The sequence below is a fragment of the Battus philenor genome, unplaced genomic scaffold, assembly GCF_028537555.1.
Source record: "Battus philenor isolate CCGP_79_NKW_IND1 unplaced genomic scaffold, ilBatPhil1.0.hap1 SCAF_17, whole genome shotgun sequence".
NCBI classification, from domain to species: Eukaryota; Metazoa; Arthropoda; class Insecta; order Lepidoptera; family Papilionidae; genus Battus; species Battus philenor.
Window position 1 is genome coordinate 2,245,003 of NW_027181679.1, and position 25,455 is coordinate 2,270,457.

The following is a 25,455-nucleotide window of genomic DNA, read 5'->3' on the forward strand; positions in this document are numbered from 1 at the left end:
TCATTTTTACCTCAGTAGAGATATATATATATCTCTAATATTCTTTTTTAAAAGAAAAAAAAATTAACACACGTAAATTACAGATTTTAGGTCCTTATGAGTTCTGCTTAATGAAAATATCCTGTCCTGTTTCTGATATAAGAACGGGGGCATCCAGTAGTAGTGCTTCTCATTAATTCATAATATTAGACCTTTATCACCTGCTTACACATCCTGCAGAACTTCGTCCGCTATTTCAGAGACTAGCGCATGGTATATACAGGCATACATATATATTTAGAACTAGATTAACTATTGTTTCTTTGTAAATATGGAGTGTTCAAAATCTACAAAATATCGGTTAGCTTCTTTTGTTTTCTTCAATATTTTTACATGTAATTACTGTCATAATTCATTAGATAATGATGCAGGTTTTTCGCCATGACCTTTATAAAAAAAACTGTAGCTAATCTTAAAATAAAATTGGTTTCATTTACTACATACCAAGTGTGCCAAGCTCTTTGATATTGCGGGCCATTTTTATAAAATTGAAATTTTATGCAAGCCGCAATTGAATATGCATTAAAAACACGCAAAAGAATGTTTTTTTTTTTAATGAAAATCATATTTATTGAAATTATTTAAACAAAAGTACAAAATATGTGTATTAAAGTTAGATATAATTTCACACGTATATGACGGCACTCCTAATGATACTTAAGACGCCGGTTAGTTAATTATGATCGGTATTTGGATTTCGCTAATTTTATGGTGGAATAATAATAATGATTATTCACACCAGTAATTCGATTCTATTTCCCATGGGGCTGACACAGGTTATATAAATTTAAATATTGATATAATTCGACAATCAATCGGAGCCAAACATAATTGTTCAAAGAGCGTATGTGTCTAGCGAGCCGCAGTACGGCCACTCCTGCTATATATATTACATAGAGTACAAAAGTTACGTAATTTATAAAAAAATATCTTACATGTTACCGAAACTGCTGTGCCGCGTTGTGGGCGGTGATGAAAAGAGAATTTATGATACTTTATAACAAAGTTGGTTTGTTTTTCCACTGTCATGTCCTTTTAATATAAATTATTAAAAGTGTAATAAAGTTTACTCAAACTAAAAGCTTTAAAGCTTTTTGTTGACAAATCAGTGTTATGTTATGTTTTTTACTTTTTATTATTACTAATACAAAATTAATTTCTTTAATGGATGTAAAAAGTGTTAAGAAAGTTGAAAGTAAAACAAATTATTCCCGTGTTGAACCTTCAACAAATATAAAATATTTTAAATGTACATCGGTAACGTGTTTTCGTCTCAGTGAATGTCAAACAATCGAAAGAGCTTTTGGTTCGTTCTCACGAGTGCCTGAGTTTTAAAAGTACAAGCGGCCCGCGAGCGACAGTGTACCGGCGCAGGCGCAGTTTGGATTTCGTCAACGAGATGGACACGCGTAAATGGTATATCATCATCCAATAATATTTGACCGGCGGGCAAACATGGTCGACGGGAGTGAGCCAGTGTTGCGAGCTTTATGAATTTATTTTTAAAATCAATTATTTTTTTTAAAACCTTACATATTTTTATGAACTCTTTTGTTTAAATATGCATACTTTTTGGTCGAATCACAGATGCCAAAACGTGTCAACAGGAGTAAAACATAAGATAGAAGAACAGAACATTTTTAAACAAATAAATTTTAAAGACAGTATATAGCTGTTTTTACATCTGAGATATGTTCATAGCGATCTTTGGAAGCTTATGCCTGACACAATAACGTTTAAACGTTAAATGTCAATCTAAAGGTAGAGATATATATATAAACCAAGAACAAATAGTACAAGTAATAATAATATTTTTTCGAAAAAATATAGACTGGTTTTTTTAAAATTAATAATAAAAAAGCTACACATGTGAAAAGTAAAATCTTTTATTCTATAATTAGAGATTTTGAGATTTTTTTTTTATTAATTCTAATTTGTATGGCTAGTGTTTTTTTTACAATATTTCTTTTTCGCTTAAACTAAACGCAGACAGTTGGGGGAGGGTTGCCGCTGTTTGATACGGATCTTTCTTCTCCCAAGATTTTGAGATTATAGAGAAAAAGAGGTTATTCTTCGATACAGGATCTCCACTTTAAAAACTAAAAGCTCCATCAGGCGAATGTTCTGTGGGTTATGTGGCCTGTTTATTTACACTTTAACTGGCCAAAAGTCCTCGTTTTACAGCTGGTCCTAGTCCGTGGATGTTCACGTACAGGATAAACATACGACCTTAATCATTTTATCGGAATTCACTGGATGTCTCCAGGAATGACGCAGACCGTTTCCAACTGCACTATTTGAGATCTACAAGAGAAATTTATGTCCAAAAGTGGACGGCTTGTGGCTAAAATGTTGATGACGATGACATTTAAATGTACTACGTGACGTCTAAATTGAATTACCGCATATTTAAGTAATTTATATTAATACACTAAATTATTATTATGTGCGTATGTTAAGTTTGTTTGTATGTTATGTGTATAAAGATTTGCATAGAATATAATAGAGTACGAGTAATTTTATTTTAGATAAAATTGCAAAAATTAAAAAAAAAGTACGTTGTTTTGATAATTACAAGATTAAACTTGACTTATGAAGAATTAAACCTCTTTATTATCTATACTTTTTTTCGGAAATAATTAATAAAAAAAAAACAATGAAATGTTGTTGTAATGATAAATCTGTTACCGAATCTATCCGAATGGGTAGGGAATGCTACCCCGGGGGGGCGCGGGGAGGTGGAAACACCCGCCGAGTGCTAGGTAAACGCCGAAACTGTTTGCAGAGCGCACACCTGGTCCACTCTTGTTTTTCTAACAGCGACCAGTTTTTTTTTTTTCAAGAACAAACATTGGGATACGTTAATTTGAGCCTCGTTTCTCTAATACGAACTGTATAAACATTCGTACGCACCGAACTCTACTTTCTCGTAGTGTCTATAAACTGTTGCAATGGAATAAATTATATCTTTGATCGAATTCTTTTTCTAGCTTTATGTGAAATTTCTAGCTTTTGTTAACGCCACTTTCTCGCCGATATAAGAAGATAATTCACTTAAATCATGTACAAGGCTGATAGTTCTAGCTAAGGTTTAACACTAACTATACCAACACTTATTGGGTCCTACTAGAACGTATGAAATATGGTAGTTAGGAAGGAAATACAAATATTTTTTTTAAAAACAGTCAAAATGGTACGTTGATCATTCCTTTTGCTAACGCAAAATATAAAAATTTTTGATCTATAGCTCATCATATTGTTTACATTTTCAATGCAAAAGATCGAAATGGGTCATTTGACTCGTAATGGTATATTTAGTGTTAAAGGGGTAAATACATAGCCGATTTGCTGTCATTTAATGAATAGTACACACTATCTAAAACTCAACTGTGTTATAAATAATAAATTAGGTGACGTGAATAAGTGATTTTAAAATTCGAATCACTACGTATTAAAATTAATTATTATTTACTTTCTGTCGACAGTAGTTGTTGTCAATAATATGTCACATTCTAATAGAAAAATAAATTAATATAACCCATTTTAAAGTGATTTTCAAAAAGCGTAAAATTTTTAAAGCTTTTTGCTGAATTAGCTATGCATTCGCCCCTTTAAAGGTATTACACTTATAACTAATCACTCAATATATAAAGACTGATTTTTAATTTTAACAAAAAAATCTTTTTTTTTTTAAGTTTTGTCAGACTATTTTGATTAAACAAGTAGTTTTTTGTCCGTTTTTAGACAGTTATTAGCTTTCTTTTCATTTTATGTACTTATTTTTAAAACTTTACTAAAATAACTGTCTTGTTTTATTTGATTTTTATCATAATTATATTTACACAAAGCAATACTAGTCCTTGAATTTTGACATTTACTTGAATAGAGAACTCTTGATAGAATAAGAAGTTTGTTCTGAATATATAAATCTAGCAGATTTAGTAGCACAGCGGTAGAGGACTGAGACTTCAGATCGTAATTCACAGGTTCGATTCCTGGGTTACGATGTTATATATTGTTATATAATTCAGACTCTGTACATTGATTATATAAGATTGCCACTACTCACAAATAAGTTGCATGAGGAAAGACAGCAGCGTCTTCTGTGTATCATAATATCGCACTGCGATCGTCAACCCGCCTAATAACCTTGGCGATTATGGTAAATCCCTATATTTATCTTTGGGGAATTTTACGCGGATTTGAAAGAGATGCAATTTTATTTTTCCTTTTTGTAGCAATCTATTGCATTGCGATTAAAGCAAAAATTAAAAAAAAAACTTCTATTTCTTTGTAAATTTTGTGCTATTGTGTAATTATAATTTCTACTTGTCAATCATATCTTTAACTGTCAAATATTGTGCTTGTTCTGGTCAGATTTGTTACCCTGATGAACTGCTTCCATGTTAACCTATCTGCTGGTTGCTATCAACAAAATTCTTATCATCTCTCACTATATCAAACCATAGGTTAAATAGTTATAACGATTTCTACTTTGTTAGTCGATTTGTCTACCACGATAAGATTACGTTGCTTAGATGTTGTGCTATTTATTCAAAGTATAAAATAGCTCTGTTAGCTGATTTTAGAGCGCCTTGGTTAATTAGAGCTATTCTTGGAAGTATAGTTCGAAATTTGAATATGATTAAATGATCGATTTTACTGTTTTTATGTTAAAACATTAAAAACTGAAATTTAACGTGACAATACGCAAACCGAGGAGTAACGCACTCTTAATCCCCAAGTTGACTCCAATTAAGCCCGGGCCACAACTGCGACTGCATTCACTATCTGCTAATTAAGATTAATCGTCAGTCTGTTTTAAGAACGTAATGATTATTATGTAATTACTACGGCTCTCAGTGTGACTCGAATAGTTTCACTATGTCATCGATCACAGAGGTACTATTTCACCAATATATTTAACCCAGAATTTATAATAAATAAATAGATAAGGTGTTTACAAATATGTAAAAGAAAGACACTTGTGAAATTGTAACTGACACTGTGATATAATGTATTACGATTTCCAAAAATATAAATTGGTAATACTTTAGAAAATATGGTGAGAAATAAATGTAGATGTATAAAACAAATGTATAACATTTCACAATTTGTGGAGCGAGTAAAATGAAGAATAGAAAAAGAAGTTGTGAAGCCACAACAAAAAAATATTTAACCTTTGTAAACCAAGTCCCTATTACACGTTCGTGGTAAGGAAGGGGTCCCCAAAAATGGCGGCTATAAAAAATACATCTAAAAATATTTATTTTGCTTTAAATTTTGTTTCATTGCTGTAACTTTAAAATTAATACCGATTTAAAATATGTCTTATTATTATTATCTATAGTAAATTCAGTTGTATTTCAGGTGTATTTAAAAATGTAATTACATTTTTAAATACACTGACATGACGAGTAAAATAGACAGAATAAATTTTTCATTAGTAATACAAATATTTTAGGTTAGTTTATGAGGGATCAATGGCATAAATAAAATATATAATCCCAATACTTATTTAACCATTGATAAAGACCGAAATCGATACGTATATGCTCAACTCAAATCATTGGTTCAAGGATGACATTCAAATTGGATTAGACAGAATATTCCGACAGCTGTCAAACTGTTATAATGCCGCGTTCAGTTTTTCCTGCGTCTCCACAGATAATGTCATACGATCAGGATTTTAGAATTCCTTTCAAAGTAATTAAGCATTAGATAAGGCCTATTACACACTAATGCGATTATCGTAATCCCTTGAACCGTTTTAGTGCGTGTTTACCTTACTAGTGATGTATTTAATTTAGTATTTATCGGTTTTGTGATTATTACAGAGGGATATGCTCGGGATTTATTAACCAGATCCGGTCAGAAATGATTCGTGAAGTAATCGAGCGAATTTGAAGGTTTAAGTGGCAGTATGATGTGATTTCTATGACTATACTTCAAAGAACGTGTTTCTGTCTTTAAAAAGGCGACTAAGTAGAGGCGCCACATGATAAGGCACACTTTGAACTATACTGAATGACATGTTAATAAAATAAATCCACGGCATACTTGCTTCGACCTAATAAATACATTAAGGTCACAAAACTTATTTTTATTATCAAACGTATTCACATGTATAATGAATAATTAATTCAAAACTTAATAAAATATAAGTTACATAATAAACATAATTTTTATTTTAGGGCTTTTTATGTACAACGTTGTTAATACAATATTCTGGTTCGTGAGTAAATAATGTCGCTTTTTTAACACGAAGATAGGTGGCGTACAGTTAGACTTGTTATAAAATATGGATTTTTAAAATCGATATCATAACATTCACTGTGTATTTCATAAGAATCTTTCTTCAACGTGTTAGAAAAACTGTAATGAAAAGATGAATGAAGACGAAAGAAATATAGTCGTTTTCAAGTTGTAACTTGAACTAGGGAAATACAGATTCAATTCCTCAGTCTTATCTAAGTGGTTAGTAATGGCCATGGTTTCTACAAAGTATTCCAAACATCATCATTAAGTCAGCCGATAGAGGCCCACTGCCAAACAGAAGCCTCCCTCAAACATCGTCACTATGATCTCTGTATTTGGCACTAATCGGTGTAACGTAGCTCCTGACCCCATGGCTTTAATTGCAACACGTGCGCTACAATGATTATTACTTTGACTGTTTGATTAAATGAGAGATAAACAATGTATTAGTGCAGTACTGCAGGTCACTTCTTTCATCGTCATTATCGTGCGAATTATTATATTGAGGCGACCATTTATAGGCATAAATGGTCGCTTCAATATAATAATTCAGATATTTAATGGAATTTGGATCTCTGTGTTTGGCACTAATCGGTGTAACATAACTACTGAAGATGCCCCGTGGAGGGGTGAAACACGTGTTGAGTAATTTGGCGGTGGCGGTTGTGTGATTCGCATTGTTTGCCGCATACGCATTTATCAGCGGGCTGGTGGGCGGTGCACTTTATTGCACGACTACCACTGCATGTGCGGAAGTGGCTAAATATTGGTCCTTTTCTTAATCGTCACTATGATCTGTCTTAGGTTGCCCGCCTCCAGCGACTTCCGAAGACTTTGATTATGTCATCCATCTACCTAGACGAGTGCCTACCCGCTCCTCATCTACCGGCTAGAACTTTGTTAAAATAAAGGTTTTTTTATTCAGTTTGGAACTATACTATTACATTTTCAGTATTTGCAGATACCGGGGACTCGAAGAGGAACAATTCAGAACAGAAGGTGATTAGCTTAAACCTCGTCTACGTAACTTACCTCGAAGGCTCTAGGAATTTTGACTCAGGTCGCTATATCTCATGCATTACTGTATTGTAAGATCGATGAGCTATTGAATTAATGTTGTTATGGTCACTTTCTTGAAGGCAAAGTCTATCAGTCTTTATTAATGTATGTTAAAATAAAAAAAAATATAGACATGTCATGGAAAGTTACAATGGTGGTACAAATTGTTTTGCATAACAATAAAAATACTTCGAGGGACAGTCGTTGGAAACTGGTAGCAGTTTTTCGCTTCCGTTGGTCTCCATTGCAAATTGTTATTCCTACAAAGCGAATGTTTTGTCGACACGTTAGCTAACTCGCTCACTATTCTCCCGCAATGAATACACGAGCGACTATTGAATACAATAAAGCTTGTCGAATTGGATCTCGAATTAGCAGTTCACCGTTCCACACAAACACATCATTTCTTATACATCGTCTGTTTAATATGGCAACACGTAATGGTAGCCGATTCCTGAGCATCGAGCGATGCGAAAATTAGCGATAGTTTCGTTGAGTTCGGTCGGCGGGAAGCCGTCGCTGCCCGTTTGCAGTCACGTCACGTGTTAGTCAGAGCCGTGAGAGAACGCGGCACTCATCTTACGAACACCGTCGGAATAGCTACGGTGATGTTTTAAAAAGATTTGATTTCACTCAGATTATTGCGCATTTGGTAAATATAACGTGCTTACGAACACATTTTAGGCGAACGGCTTCAAATAAAATAAAAATATTTAATTCAAACTTTTTCTTAATGCACCACATGTTTTTAATTTAATATCTTTGATTATTGCATTTTTGACCTCTAGAAAGAAGTGGATTTTTTGGGCCGTTTACACAAAGTCTCTTTTGTTTTTTTTATTTTGTTGGAAGGGAATAATGGCTTTTCGGTCACCGTTTCTTGCTAATATTTTTACTCATACTTATAAATATTATTTTATTAAAATTACCTTGAACCGTTATATATATATATATATATATATATATATATATATATATATATATATATATATATATATATATATATATATATATACACTTATGTATATTAAATTAAACTTGTTCAATAAACGCTAAATAGGAATATAATTACTATTATATACAAAGTTATTAGCTGTTCACTTACTTAATTTCGTTCTTATTATTAACCTATTGCTTTTATTATTTTAATTCTTATACATAGATTAACTATGACATTGATCACAGAGGTACAATAGACTAACATATATACAACCAAACATGTAGTTTTATTAACGAGATAATTTAGCGACGCCCCCCTAATAAAATGTTAACATCTTCTGTGAAGCGTCAGCTAAATATTAAGAATGAAAATATCACTGATGCAACTTTAAAATATGTTGTAACATTGAGCTGTGGTAGCCCAACGGCAAGCACTGAAACTGACGATCGTATGTCGCGGGTTCGATTCCAGAGATTATACAGGATTGCCACTACAAACAAGTTTCCAGAGGATTAACAGGCAGTGTTCTCGTGTCATAACATACTGCAACCGACAACCCTAAATTCAAAATGGTTTCACTAACGATTTTGAATTTAGAATGGCATTGTCTATAAAATAGCAACACTGGCAATCTATAGACACAACAAAGATCTCCTCCTTCACATCTACGTGAAGATATATCATACTTGCCACGCTTAGCTGGCTGATATAGTATATCTTCACTGAGAAAAAGCAATTTAAAAATTTAGATCACTATATATTAATTATTGTTTAATATCTATCCAAGAACACTTTGTACTAGTAGTACTGTAATAATAATAATGTAATTTACTTCAAAGTGTTTCTTTTATATAGTATGATTGGGAATAGTTGTCAAAATTTTAAGGCTTTTATTGTTAAATGAGTACAATGAAATACATAAACACTTTTAAATGTTTTGAGACAATGGAAACTTACTACATATAATGTTGAAATAAAAGACTTTGAATAATGATACGTTACGATTTTTTAAAAGCGTTTTACACATATAACCAATCATCCTGTATATTATACTTGACTATACTGATATAATAAGAAATACCTAATGTCTGATGATGATGGATGATGGATATCCCAGCCCTTTGTTATGGCCTATTGTCATACAATACTTATGTGTATCAATTATTGGACCTCGCGAATAGGTAGAAATTATGTGGATTTGTACTAACCAGTTGGCTAAAAATAAACGGGGTAACGTGTGTTTGCCGAGATTGCTCCCAGGCCCGGTGGGGATGTACTGCACGGGCGATATTGGAGGGGGAATAGCGGTAAGAAGGGGGGAGTGCTCCGGGGTTTTAGGGGTAGGGGGGGGGGACGCGAACCGGTCCACGCTGCGGGCCCTGCCAGTACGCTTTGGCCGATTGACTCCTTAATTCTCGTGATTTGGAACCCATAAATAAATGTTTACTTTAACTGTAAACCAAAAATGTCTTCATCGCTACAAATACGATTGATATAAACCATCTATATATTTATCAAATTACAAACCAATGTATTGTTTAAGAATTAAAAATAAAAAAAGATTCATTGGTAATATAAATATATATTATTTCAGAAAAGATATTATTAGGGGGAGCGGTAAATAATGTCGTTTATGTCGATATAAGAAAAACCTATTGATTTTTACCGCTCCGACATCAAAAACTGGATACTAAATGGCAAAAGGTTGTTTATAATTAAGGTAAATTTATTGTTGATCTAAAATAAAAACTTGTTAAAATGTAGTCGTATGAATTTTACTTAAAAAAACGACATTACTTTCTTGTCCCCCTAATATATAGATTATTGTATCAAGAACTGGAAATTTAGTGCGAATTTTTTTATTTTTTTTTTATAGCTAGCCATTTACACTCGCAACAGTTAAAGAAAAATTATTACAAATACTAATAGAAATTTAATTTTAAGCATATATTTTTTATGGTGTTTTTGTATTTAAAAATATCTATTTACATATATATAATAAGTGAAGAACGATTCGCGAAGTTTCAAATTATATCTTGTAAAGTTCATAAGTGTCTTTAACTTGGGCGTACTCAAAATACAGTTTTAAGAAAAGAGTGCATGATACTGGTCATATATAACATTTAACCCGCGGCCGCTAGCAAATATTTAAAAAAAAATTTTCAACTGCGTTCAAAAATCGAACGTGGCTGAACTATGTTATAAGTACTGATGACAGCTATTAGGATAATTCCTTACAGAAAAATATTTTCTCTATCAGATTATTGAACGTGAATCTTAGATAAGTTCCTACCAAGAAACCACTGCTGTCGAAGTGACATTTATAGGTTTCGCGGGTGCGAGGCATGGCGTAGAAGACAAACCTCTTTTAAGGTAGTAAGCTATAGTTTCATAGAACTAGGTGGCAGTTTGTAATGTTAGTGTATAAAATAAATTGCCTTTTGCGAACAAACCTCTGTTTATTGTTGATCTGTGGCAAGGCTATCTCATACAGACGTGGTGGTTTATTCAGGTTTTCTACTATATTTAAAATTAAACCTTATCTGAATATTCTTCATAATTTCTATAAAACATTCAAAACGGTTACTTTTCATGACATAAGCAATGCTATAAATGTTTTTCTCATCATCGACTCATACTGCTTACCCATTGGCATTTTGTAAGGTTTATCACGTATGAAATGACAGAGCCTTAAAGGCGGAGTTTGGTTTTCTTAAAATGACTTAGACCGAGTATTCATATCGATTTAATATTTATTTTACGAGATCCGGAGGCTTTCAAACTCAGCCGGACTACTCCATGGTGTGACTGTTGCAAAGGGTCTACAAAAGTATACCTTAGCTTAAGTTATCACTTGAGATGTGTTTAGCATTTAGATCAGAGAATGCCTAAGGTCGCTGACGTTGATTTATGGGACATTCTATTTATAAGTAAAAAGGGTAATGGGTTATTAGTGTAAAGGATTTAAATTATTTTGAGGACAAAATGAACTACACTCATCCATTTATGGCTTTTATATCTATAGCCAATCCCTGAGTATTCTTGCATACTGATTTTTCCCATAAATCAACGTCAAGCTAAAATTTCGTGTTTAACATTTAGTAGCTACCTCTAGAAAATTATTTAAATAAATTTAACATATGTATTTTTAAATTTACTGCAATAAAAATATAAAATATACTTGATTATCTATTACAAGAAATTTGAATAAAGAATATTTTATCTGGAATATACAATCTCTATTAATAGTTGTAGATATCACAACACGATATAAGCAATTTATTTTTACCTATTAAAATGTAATAAATATTATACTGACATTTTTCAACAAAATAGTATTTCAAAAATAAAAACTAATACAGTAATATATACACACAATAATAATCCTAATAAAGCGAGCGTTCAACCCATTCACCATATATTTTTTCACATTTTTAATAAAGCACTAGGAAGATTCTCAGGATTATTAAAAACAATACTTACATTTTCATATAATCATTACTAATACCTGTCTCTTACTGTTAAAGATTTAATGTCAATCAAACCCGAAAAGCGTGTTTGGATGTAATCAAAACAAAACATACATCATAGAGCATTACAGTGAAAACATAATAAAATTATTATTAAAATCCTGCTGGCTTCAAAAGAAAGATTAATAAGGATAATGATAAAATCGAAAAATAGAGTGACACGTTGATAAAAAAAATTATACATTTTTTTCTTCCATCACGACCGGCCAGTAACTTGAGAAATAGACAATCAGGACTAGGTATTTAGTTAAACATAAAAGTTAATAGAATAATATAAATTATTTATGTTATAAATAAAAAAGAAACAAATAAATCAAAGGTTCTATTGTAATATTCTTCTGTACAAAACGTGTACGTAATCCAGCACAAGCCATAGGTAAACTGGCTTCATGACGTTTTACTGCTTCTTTTGAAGACAATAGCGATGCTATAAATTTGAACTATGAACCTCTTATAAATTGAACTTGCAACTTAGTCGCAGCTATTGACCACCAAGCCAGCACTACCCCGTAATGAAAGAGTAATTTAATATATATAAAAAAGAGTAAATAAATCATATACATGTTGATTGAAAATATGAATTAGAAGTTAAAGCTTTAAAGTATATATATATATATATATATATATATACTAGCTGTTCCCGCAAACCTTGTTTTGCAAAAAAGGGTTTTAATTAACAAAAAAAATAAGGGTTGATCGTAGACGGGTGAAAATTTAAGGTTGTATGTATTTTTATATGCTGTATCATAATAAAAACCAAAAAAATTGTCTAAAAAATAAAAAAAATAATTTAGGGGTGGACCACCCTTATCACTTAGGGGTATGAAAAATAGATAGTAGCCAATTCTCAGATCTACTGAATACGCATATAAAATTTGGTAAAAGTCGGTCAAGCCGTTTAGGAGGAGTTCAAGTTCGAACACCGTGACACGAGAATTTTATATATTAGATATAATATATATATATATATATTTTATTGTTCTTTAAAATTAGAATTAATATATATATTAAAGGTAATTATTGCTTACTATATGTCCCGGTACACTTTTTTACGAGAAGCTATTGAGCAGTCGCATTCCAATGGATAAAATACATATTGCGGAGTGATAGCTTTATACAAAGGGATTAGAAATTTGTGTAAAAGCTTCAACCACTAACAAATGAACTATAAGTTCAATCCTTTAAAGTTTTTATTGCTATGATCACCCTGTATATTAAAATCGATTGAATAAAGTGAATATGGCAAAACAATCGAGTTATGAAACAAAAAAAAATTGTTTAAATTTCGAATAGTTACTTTTTAAAATGTGTGTTTATGATGTAAAACAAAAGCTTCGATTATCCCGTGAACTATAGGACAGACCTTCCGTTTGACGAGATCTGTGCTCGCCCTTGCCAGTGTGTCGGGTGCGGGTGTGTGCGTGTGTATGTGCGCGCGTGCACGAGTGTGCGTGTGCACTTGCCCCGACCGGTTCCCCGAGGCTTCGACCACCGACAGACTCATTCAATTTGTCTAGCATACCATAGAATGCAATGTTTATCATCACGACATGTCGGCGGCCGCTGAACGCGTACCGGAATCTACAGGGATAACGCCGGACGGAAATTTTTATTTTTTTTTTCTTTCGTAGTGACGTACCTTTTGGTTTATCTACATTATTTTCCACTCTAAATCGAGTCATCTTAAAAATTATAAAAAAAGAAATTCTTTAAGCCTTAGTAAAAAAAAATTACTCAAGAACAAAGACTTAATTAATAAAAGAGATTATTTCTCATAAATAAATTTACAATTTATTGCTTATATTTCAGCCATTTTATTAGCGAAAATGACTTTATTCTACTAATCATAAAGATATTGGCACATTATATTTTATTTTTGGAATTTGAGCTGGATTTTAGGTACTTCTTTAAGTTTATTAATTCGAACTGAATTAGGAAATTCTGACTTTTTAATTGGAGATGATCAAATTTATAATACTATTGTTACAGCTCATGCTTTCATTATAATTTTTTTCATAGTTATACGAATTATAATCGGAGGATTTGGTAATTGATTAGTTCCTTTAATATTAGGGGCTCCTGATGTAGCTTTCACTCGAATAAATACTAAAAGATTTTGACTTTTACCTCCCTCATTAATTTTACTAATTTCTAGAAGAATTGTTGAAAATGGGACAGGTACAGGATATTAATATTTGCTGTAATGTTTGTGTGTGCATAAACATTGTTATTTGTTATTTATGTATACAGGGTGATTGGTTATTGGTATGACAGCTTTAAGGAGTTATAGCAAAACATATTAGCAGCCAATTAATGTATAGTACGTCTTATACAATAATTAGTGGTTTCAGAAACAATAAATAACGAAATGCGTTTTCAAATTTAGATATTTTTACATATAAAGCCGTGAAATGGAAGCCCGACGGTAGAAGATTAAGAATTGCTATCGTAGATCTCAAGTTCGATTCCAGGGATAGTGTTATATAATTAACACTTTGTGAATTAATTGTACAGGATTGCCAATGCTCATAAAAAGTTTCCACAGTATCGACAGCAGCGACATCTGCGTACAATTTTATCACACTGCTATCGCCAACCCGCCTGCTAAGCGTGGCGATTATGATATATTCCCCATAGATATCTTTGGGGGAGGCCTTGTAGTGGCAGTCTATGATCTAAACAGATGACAAAATAAAATAATTGTTATTAACTATCTATCCTTGCAGAGTTTGTACTGCCTGAAGTGATTGGCTTATCCTATACCAAGTGAAAAAACAAATATATCTAAGTAATCACTTAGGAAATAGTTGTAAAAACTTTAAAGATTTTTCTTGAGAAATGTATACTTTTACCCCTAGAACTAGTTACTTTGTACATTTAAATAAATAAACAAAAAATGTACTATATGATGTTAGTTAAAGTTGATCGATGATTTTTGCTTTATGTGAACCAAGTAAGGCAGTGGCGAGTAACGAAGAAGCCGATCGTTGCCTCGCCGAGGGCTATGGGCCAGCGCTTCGTCTGTTCAACGAACTCGGAGATTCGCCGCGGAGGCTTGAAGGTAACAATTAAAAACAAATCATACTTAGCTTCACTTATCTTAATACATATATTTAAGCTAACTCTTTTATTGTTTTTTTTTTTATTTAGCTTGTGGTTTTAGAATTGAGACTAAGATGAATGAAGCTGTAAAAAAAGGTTGAATCATCGTTATCAATGTTACATCCTTAGTACTGCCTATGTACAGTAGCTTTAAACTTACAATAGTACCTGTTGAAACCGCCCTACTTCCAACATCTTCTGACGACATTAACAAGGTAGCCTGTCAACCTTGTGCATCCTACTCTGCGCTTACCGTAATGTTGTTCATGGTCTCAGTTTTAGAACCTTAAAAATCCAACTGTTATTTCTTATGCGGAACATATGGTCTACCCATTACCAATTTGCTCGACACTAGGTCACTTTCGTTCGTCTACTCATTTATTCATTCCTGATTCGAAAGCTTGTCAAACAACTGTGATCTACCCTCCCGGACTAAGGGACTTGATGCAGTCTTGTTCTAACTCTTCACGGGGCACGAGGGTTTCTTCGAGTACCTTCACCGGTTTAGGCTCAGGTAGAGCTCCTCGTGTGTCTGTGAACCAGGCATGGACCAGACCGTGGTGTACCTGGTGGCCAACCGTCCCGCATTCGGAGGACTTAGATACATTTCCGAAAGCAGGTTAAGTAAAAATACAAGTGAGGGCAACATCGCTTCACTTACGGCAGATAACAACGACAGGCCAACGTTCCCCTAATGTTGCAAGAGGATAGTTGAGAAGATAATGAAAATGAACGAAATAGATACAAGTCGATAGAAAATAAATAAAAAGTTATAAATTTAATAAATAACAAATAATTCTGTGATATATAGTAATAGTGAGTAAATTAAAAAAGTAAAATGGTAAATAAGTATATACTATATAAATAAATGAGATAACATGACCTGTGATATTACCTGAGATAATATGACCTATGATAATCGCCACGCTTGGCGAGAGGGTTGGCGATCGTAATGTGTTATTATGAACACTGCTGCTCATCCTCTGGAAAGTTGTTTCTGAGCAGTGGCAATCCTATGTTAATTAATGCAAAGTGAAAAAGTGTAAATTATTTAAGAATGTATCTCGGGAATTGAACCCGCGACCTATGATCGCAAGTCAGTCAATTGTTTCAATAACTAACCCATACATATATCATTTCAATTCTTATAGTAGTAAAATCGTACCAAGTGCATAATTTTTATATTAAATGTCTAAATAAATTATATTCGTTCTTCGCTTACATCAATTTCAAAGACATTAATTATTGGAAATATTTTAAAAATTGTCATAGCAGATTAGAAGTTTCAAATGTCTTCCCAGAAAACCAAGGAACACGTGAAATTAAATTAAAATAATCTTTTTTGAAATGAGCTGTTACAAACACTTTGAAGTCGTCAATTAAAATAAAATGTCGGCATTGTTTTCCTTACAGGATGCTACCACCGGCTAGAGAGGCAGTTCTGCTGAGAGCCAGAGAGAAACTCAACAGTTGCTCTTTACAAATATAGTTTTACAATAATTAGCTTCCTAAATGAACATCGACAATATTTAATTCCGCACATTAACATCGGTATAGTATTCGTGGATACTATAATAAACCTTTTTTAATAATATTTTTTAATATTGGTTTTAAATCTCTCCAGTGGCAGATCCGAAATTGATTGTTGAATTTTATTGTACATACGTTTACCTTGTACTATAAGCAGATCCGAAAGGCAACTTAGCTTTTGATAATGAATCCGGAGGCTTTATTTAAGTTCTAAAAACGATTTCAGAGGGACTTAGTAAATAAAAGTGCATCTTACTTGTTCATTACCAATAAATAACAGTATCTTTCTTCAAATGGAGGTATATCTTAAAATGATAGATAAGGAAACGAAACAAAAAGATACTGGAGTCTTTATTCGACACATAATAAAAAGAAAAGATGATTGTGCTGCAAAAGCGAATAATAAGCGAAGTGGTACACGATTGCCCTGTGGCTGTGGAACGGAGGTTCACTGTACTCCCGATCGACCATCTGATGACCTGCCCGTGAGGGTTTTCAAGGACACGCATGTGTTTTTAATAGAACGCTCCATAATACTGGCCACTACAGCCATATACTTAAGAGTAAAATATTATTGCTCTCTAAATTTGAAACTCGAACGCCGATTTGAATTTCGAAGCTAGTAGTGTTGCCGTCGTTATGTTTAGATCAAACTATTGCTAACAGACTATTTTATTTTATAACAGAATAAAATTTTTAGAGAAGTAAGAAAAGAAATGAAACGAGAAACCAAGTTTTATTCTGAAGTTATTGTAATATCGATAATAATAAATAAAAATATCAAGTCAGTTTGATGTTTTTATTTATTATTGTACTATATTTATGACACGTATTATACCGATATATATTCCTTGTTTATTATAAGTTTATATGCCATATATATATGTGTGTATGTTTATATATACGTATGTCTTGTACACGATAACTACCCATTAATTATACTTCTATTTCTATTATATGGTTGTCTTTAGTAATTGCCTCGTGTGATAAGACCGCCTATTGTACTTTTTCACTTATTAATCTGAAACTTTTATATGTATTCTAGCGTGTACAATAAATAATATAAAATCAAATGAAATATTTTCGAAATTTTTATTTTTTGTTAAAGTATAAAGAAACTTATAGAAGGATGAATAAAATCTTTGTGCTTTGAAAATTCATGGTGTGATAACGGTATTGTTTCTAATTATGTTAATGTTCTTAGTCCGGAGGCTTTTACGGTTTCGTCTGTTATGAGTTCACGGAGCGGAAGGTTCTGTGAACTTGCAGTGACTAAGGAAAAGGGCTTATATGTATATATAAGTGAGAAGAATCCAAAGATATATATATAAGGCAGCACTTAATCATAATAACTGTCATTTCATAGAACAAGTTTAATTTATAAAACGACAAATCAATTATTCAGTGAAATGGCATTTCAAAATTAATTAATTTCGAGATGAATAAAGACGCTAGTTTAATTTATTCCTTGTTAGACGCCACGTGTCAGCGGCGTCACACTACTAGACGGAGTGACGTCACGGTGCTCCGGTATTTAATTTAATTAAAAACGAAGCGGCCCGAAGAAAGCCTTCCCTCGCGGGCCAGGGCCCAGGTATTTTAATTAAGTCCACTCCCGCCACCGCTCCCGCACCCAGACCGATAGGTTTACCACACTTCCCACCTATCCCGGATAGTTCCGAATGTTGACCATATTTTACCTTCTCGAAAAATTTTGACTCGGTATATTGAATCAATAACCTCATCTGTTTCAAATGATTTTTTATTTATAATATATTCAATATTACTAAACAATATACATATATATAGCTATGAAAATGTCACATAATAGAGTAAAATTGTTCCCAAATAAAATGTGTGAATGACGTAATGAGTGTGTCTGTGAAATGTAATTTTCTCGCCATTTTAAGCCCGACATTTAGTTAGGTTTTGCAAAATAACGAATTTACATATAATTTAAATGTAAACAAGATATTATAAATAATAAAAAAAAAACTTATTTAACTCGTCAGTGATTTGTGGTCGTCTAAACTATCCATGTTTGTGCGTTAAAATCTATGGTCGGCCTATACATAACGCATTATGTTCCCGGCTTATTCCCGCCACAGCCGTTCCCACTGGATCGGTTCCTATTGTTTTCGAATTTCAAACTCAATACGCTACCTCTCATTGGCTCTAGACTCCTTACCTGTGAGCAGACTCATACAAGTATTTCGTTTTTTCCCCAGCGCGATGCGTGAGACTGCAAAGTGTTGGCAAAACAAGGCGACATTATATTAATATTAAACTTCTTATTCCTTTTCTTAAAATGCCTTTTGAAATGTTCGTCGATTGTTTTATAAACGAAATATCAGTGAAATTCGGTCACAATTCTATATAATTATACAGGATGAGTCGTTGAAGGTGTTATATGTTTAGCTTATTTGTCAAAGCAAAAAGCTTTTTTTTGTCACCTCATTTTTAGGGCCTTTCGTACCCCGTATCACGACTCGAAGGACCATGAACAAATAGAAAGTTGTATTTCCTCAGGAACTGGTGTATTTAAATAAAAACACAACCTTCTCGTCCCAGTATATTACGGAAGAGAGATAGTTTGACAATTCATGTCGACGTATTAACAACAGTGTTGCTATTTAAAAATTGTTTATTTCCTACAATTGAAGACAGTGTCTTTTTTATTTCGAATATTTTCAGTTTATGTTTTTTTATCACTCTCCTCTTTTGTTTTTTACAATTTTCTTTCATTCTCTTATCGTTTATTTACATTCCATTCACACCTTATCTTTCTACCTTCGCCACATCCCTTTGATGTATCACAGTTTAGTTTAAATTTACACATTTTGTCACATTTTAGTTTTTTACGATTTTGTTTAATTTCATTACCTACTTCCAGTCACCCCTAAAGCTATCACTCTACTACTAAACATGTAACAATATTTTTCTAACTTCTGGCAGTACATAGCCAGAGACAATAAGTAAACAAGAATTCATTTTAATATGTAGTAATACGAATGAAAAACGTAAACGCTTTTTCTATATAACATTACTATAAATGTTATTGCTGAAGTCATTAGTTTTCAGATTGGGGATAACAAATAGTAATTGACAACAAATATACTATATTCTCACTTTTGAAGCTTGTACTAAAATAATCAATCATTCTTTAGAAGCTTCTAGAAGAAAGCGATTGGTATGAATACTAGATGTTCACCCAAAGATTGTGCCGAAAAGAACTATAGAACGTCTAACGGATACGGAAAAAATATCTAAATGACAGTTGCTAAATAACAGATGAATTACGTTTCAAAATAGAATGATTTAAAAAAAAGAATACCGGTACAGGGTTATTCCGTTATATGTGTAATATATAGCTTATTAGCTATCTAATTAATATAGTTGTACTATGTCCGAAAATCAATGTTTCAGACATATAATGACGTATATATGCAACCAATCACTTAATATCAAAAAAGGTTTAATATTCGATATTTAATAATATAGCTATTTAATTTTTCCACAGAACGGTTCAATTATTGTGATACGATCTGCTATGTGGAGATATAACAGACAATAGCATATTAATAGAGATAACATTTACGGTATAATGCTTGTAATAAAATAGAATTCTATCCGAAAATTTAAAAGAATACTAAACATATATTTAAAAATGTTAAGTCCCAAAATCGCATATAGCACATATTTATCAAGGACGTTAAGCTAAATTTAAAAAAATAGCATTTTAAAATATTTAAATAAAATATGCTACAGCATATAAAATGTTATTTATATTTGTAATGAAGGTGGAATTTGTTTCGTATTATGTATTGTTTATTTGCATAGGGTAAGAGATCCACGGACTCTGCGAACAGGTTCCAGCCTGCATTGTCAGATTATTATTTTCGTTTTAGATTTAACAAGCGTTCGGCCAGTGAGAGAACGAAACATGCGGACTGCATACTTTTTTGTTTATCACAATTTCAAATTTTATCATTCTCTGTGGCCAAACCGCTTCGTGAATTCGAAAATCGAACATTATCACTTTAATTAGGAGATTTATTACGTAAGATTTTTTAAAAAGAATGACGATTTATTTCTTTGCAACAATTAAAGCGCAATTATGAATTTACTTTTATCTTTGTTTGACCTCACTGTTGCTTTTAAAGTAATAACAGCTGATTTAAACTAAACCATATTTGTTTTACATTAAATAGGTGTAAAAACTTTAAACGAGCGAATTTACAGCTCGTTTTACAGCAAAAGGCTTTAATGATTATTTCTAGTCACCTGTATAAAATGATTATTCTGAAATATATTATATTAATTTATGTTATCAATTGCAATTTGACTGGCAGTACAAAAACTGCAGGGATCGATAGAAAATTTTAAAGACCCTCCATCTTACTATGTTATCAATAAATAATAAAATTATGATTGAAGATTCGAAAGAGCTTGTAATTGTCTATATCAATAAAAATTATTTTGATTATTATTTGATTTTGATTTTAACTCGTTTCTAAGCTTTATTATCGCTTAAAGCGAGCGTTTTGGTTTTCTTTTCTAATAAGTTTTTTATATTCTGATGAAAATGTATTATTGTTCATAGCGTATGAGATGATATTTTTTTTTCATTTATTTATTTAACAAGTTTTTGCACACAGAATCGACGATTTTAAAGCGCATAAAAATGCGTAAACAAATAAAGATGTTTTGGATTTCAATTTGAATTTTCTATCGACATCATTTCAGCCGTAATAAGTCCTGTAGTGAAAATGGCCCTTTTCCAAAATTTTCCAAAAGGTCCGGTTGAAAGCGGTCTGCGTCTTATCTTCCGATGAACTTGAAAACATGTTTTTTTCTGAAAGGGCTACTGCCAAAAATTTTGAGTTTTAATATTATGTACGTAATAAAAGAATATAATATATCAATACCACTAATGTGCAAAATTATCGTAAGCACATTCATCGTATTGCAGTGTCAGAGAAAGACTTGCGTTTACATTCGTTCAGCGATAAATAGTAACAAAATCTCGCATGCCCGATTTCACACGAGCAATGATTGGTCTAATTGTTATCAGTCATACATACCCGTACCACGTGACCACGATCTAGTGCAGAGCTGACCCGGGCGACCTCATTCGCGTGAGAACTGGACGCGGCCAAGCGACCGTCCAGAAGGACTATGACTGTTGTATGAATCATGTCTTACGTTCAGACTGTGCCGATATGTCATCTGGCCATAAAGGTACTCACTGACTAAAGCGAAATCAAAATTTCAACGGAATTTATCTCGGCGTTCTAAATTCAAATCTATTTCAGCGATTTAAGTGCTGTCGAAGACAATTTACTCTTTCATAGATTTTACGGAACGTACGAATTTTTTTCACTTGATTTATATGCTAGTAACGGAGAGAATTATGAATTTAAAACTAATGTAAATATTTTATATAAATAACAGTCTTCTTTTTCATTCAAGTCCCAGAGACAGACGTTGTTCCTACCTAAAAACTTGTTTTTAACATATCGTTGTATAAAGTTTTGGATTTAAAATAATTTGTAAAAGGGACCATAAAAAACTCATCTAAGATTATTGTGGTCTCTGCTCAAATATGGCTATCAATGATTCTAGTTTCTTCCAAATAAGACCCATTGGGCATTCTTTCCATGGTGTATACAGGTGGTATTAAATATGAATAAAAAATACTGTTCCCAAGGAAAGAAACAAATACTAAAGTTAATTCCTGAAGATCACAAAAAACAAGAACTACGATCCAGACATAGACCAGAAATAATTAATAAATCATAGTGAACTTATAGGCGGTAGATGTAAAAGAGAGAGGAAATAAATAAATTTAAAAAAGTAATTTATTCCTGTAAATAAATTTTAATTTAAAAAATAAAATATAAGGTACCAATTTAAACAACCTGTTTATGCGCCATAGCTAGCAATAGTTTTGCTGCATACTAGAATACCACAACATTGCGCACCATTGGTTACGTCATAAATGGTCTCTACCACCGGTAAAAAAAAATATATAGTTAAAAAAAAGTAATAAATTTAAACATCCTGTATATGCATCATGGACAGTAGTAACTGGCATTGCGGTATACTAGAACACTATAACGTATGTGTATCACTGATTTACGACACAAATGCAAGGCGTCTCTACCATCGGTAAAAAAAAATTCAAATTAATTTTTTTTAAATATAGATTATTACAGTGAAAAATTAAAACACCCTATATATGCATCAAAACTAAACTGTCATTATTGCAAACAAGAACACAGTAACTAATGCCCTCTACTGCCTTTCGTGAGATACAATCTCTACGAACTGTAAATAAATCACCAAACAAAATATAGATCACTAAAATATCAAATTAAAACACCCTGTATAAGCGTTATATGTATTAATAACGAGCGTTGGTACATGCTTTTTTTAAATATAGATCAATACAGTAGCAACCTAAAACATCCTGTATATGAATAATGGCTAAACAGACATTGTTGTAAACAGAAGCACATTATCGAATCCCCAAAACTGCCTTATATTATAAATACATTATAAATTAAAATATAGATTAATAATGTAACAAATTAAAACAGCCCGTATATACGTGGAAGCGTTTAAATGAAAACATCGTTCATTACAAAATGACTCACAAAGGCTTGGATCGTATTTACATTTCCCATTCCAGTTCGCAGCATCTTTCGATCTGGTTGCAACGCGTGAGAGTTTTAAGGTGCTATAATGTCGCCTTGAGGCTTCGACTACCGCTGTGTTAGCAGCAACATGCATAAACGGAGCGCTAAATGTGTAAATTGCATCTCATACCCATGCACCCAAGCCTTCTATGTGGGATATACCAAACTCTCTCAACCTTACTGAAACAAATGGCAAATTTTTACCTTTTTTTTTGTTTCTAAAAATTTACAAATTTACTATTTTTTAAGTCTGCACTTATTACCGCGGTATTTAAATCGGTTTTAATTATTAAGATATCTTATATTAAATATTTAATTATCAGTCTTATTAAAAATCTAAAATAGAATGCCTACGTCCAACCGTGGACATCCTTTAGTATTACTTTAAGACTTTTTTCTATTATTTATTTTTGGTTTGATTATTGGTTTTACTTTATTTTGTGTTTTTCCGTTATACATTGATTAAATATTTTCAAGTTCTTAAATAAAAATGTTGTGCACATCTGTAATAGATGTATGCATTTGTTGTAATGTTTTTGTTATATCTATGTGTTTACCTAGTGTCTTAAAATATAATGAATTAAAAAAAACTGATATGTCTATCTATTTGCACTAACCTAACCTAACCTAACCTAACTTTTTCGTGATATAAGTTTCAATTCAATTATAGAAATTTAAGATTTATAATCCGATACACCTAGTTTATTAGATAGTTTTTTTTTTTGTTCAACCATATTCGAAGTAAGTCTATTATTTCAAATACAACCTCGCAAGTTTTATCTTAAACTGCATTTCTCTACAATTCAGTTTCTGTTAACTCGAACCGATATGTGTCGAATCCGAATCATAAAACGATTGAGGCATTTTTTTTTCTACATATATCGGCATTTCATAAGATTTCGGTGCGATAAATTACAACTAAATGAGACAACTAACATTTGCTAGTTTGCTGTAAAATATACTTTAAATGTTAACTATTAAAGTTGAATTTAAAACGCAGAGTATTAACGCGGCATCTACAAATATGGATTGTAAATTTGTATGGTAGGCCATTAAAGCGACACGGTTACGCTGTTGGTGGAAGCGAGCCGCGTTGTCGAGTGTTCAAACATTTAGCCATAACTAACGACATTGGGAGTTAAGCATTTTGTGCTCACGTAAGATACACTCAATTAGAATTTATTTTTAAACTACACCCATAGTTTAGCTATAGTGTAGCTTTATTATAGCCGTAGTATAGGCAGCTTAGCTTTAGTATAGCTGTGGTACACCTGCAGCTTTACTTTAGTATAATTGTAGTATAACTTTGTGACATATGTAATATATCCGTAATGTACTTCTTTTAGTACAGCTATAGTATAGCTGTAGTACATATATAGTACAGCTACCGTATTATACCCGTAGTTTAGCTATAGTGTAGCTTTATTATAGCCGTAGTATAAGCAGCTTAGCTTTAGTATAGCTGTGGTACATCTGCAGCTTTACTTTCGTATAATTGTAGTATAACTTTATTACATATGTAATATATTCGTAATGTACTTCTATTAGTACAGCTATAGTATAGCTGTAGTACATATATAGTATAGCTACCGTACTATACCCGTAGTTTAGCTATAGTGTAGCTTTATTATAGTAGTGTAAGTAGCTTAGCCTTACTATAGCTGTGGTACACCTGCAGCTTTACTTTAGTATAATTGTAGTATAACTTTATTACATATGTAATATATCCGTAATGTACTTCTATTAGTACAGCTATAGTATAGCTGTAGTACATATATAGTACAGCTACCGTACTATACCCGTAGTTTAGCTATAGTGTAGCTTTATTATAGCCGTAGCGTAGGTAGCTTAAACTTAGTATACCTGCAGCTTTACTATAGTATGATTGTAGTATAACTTTATAACATCTGTAATATATCCCTAAAGTACTTCCTGTAATACGGCTATAGTACAAAGCTTTAGTATAACTGTAGTACATATATAGTATAGCTACCGTACTATACCCGTAGTTTAGCTATAGTGTAGCTTTATTATAGCCGTAGCGTAGGTAGCTTAACCTTAGTATATCTGCAGGTTTACTATAGTATGATTGTAGTATAACTTTATAACATCTGTAAAATATCCCGAATGTACTTCCTGTAATACAGCTATAGTATAAAGCTTTGGTATAGCTGTAGTAATTATATGTATAGCACCCGTACTATACCGGTAGATTAGCTATTGTGTAGCTTTATTATAGTAGTGTAGGTAGCTTAGTCTCAGTATAGCTGTGAAACTTCGAGAATGATGGAAAAGA